We start from the raw sequence: 244 nt of genomic DNA, 5'->3' as shown, positions 1-244 counted from the left end.
GAACACCCGCGTCACCGGCGACGAGTGGAAGTCATACTCTCTCGCCCTTGTGACTCGTCTGATGATGACATCCCGACAGTGCAACCAGATCTGCGCGATAAATTGGACAGCAAGGACAAGCAGTCTCTCGCTCCCTCGACAACAGATAAAGACATGCGCATTCTATTGAAGCGAAAGACCGCCACGAACGAAAACATAGGAACCGCCGACCTCCGTGCGACCATCTCAAAATGCAACGCCCGGA

The sequence above is a fragment of the Brassica oleracea genome, chromosome C7, assembly GCF_000695525.1.
Source record: "Brassica oleracea var. oleracea cultivar TO1000 chromosome C7, BOL, whole genome shotgun sequence".
In the NCBI taxonomy this organism is placed as follows: Eukaryota; Viridiplantae; Streptophyta; class Magnoliopsida; order Brassicales; family Brassicaceae; genus Brassica; species Brassica oleracea.
The sequence above is the reverse complement of the archived record's forward strand: the minus strand, read 5'-3'. Positions refer to the sequence as shown.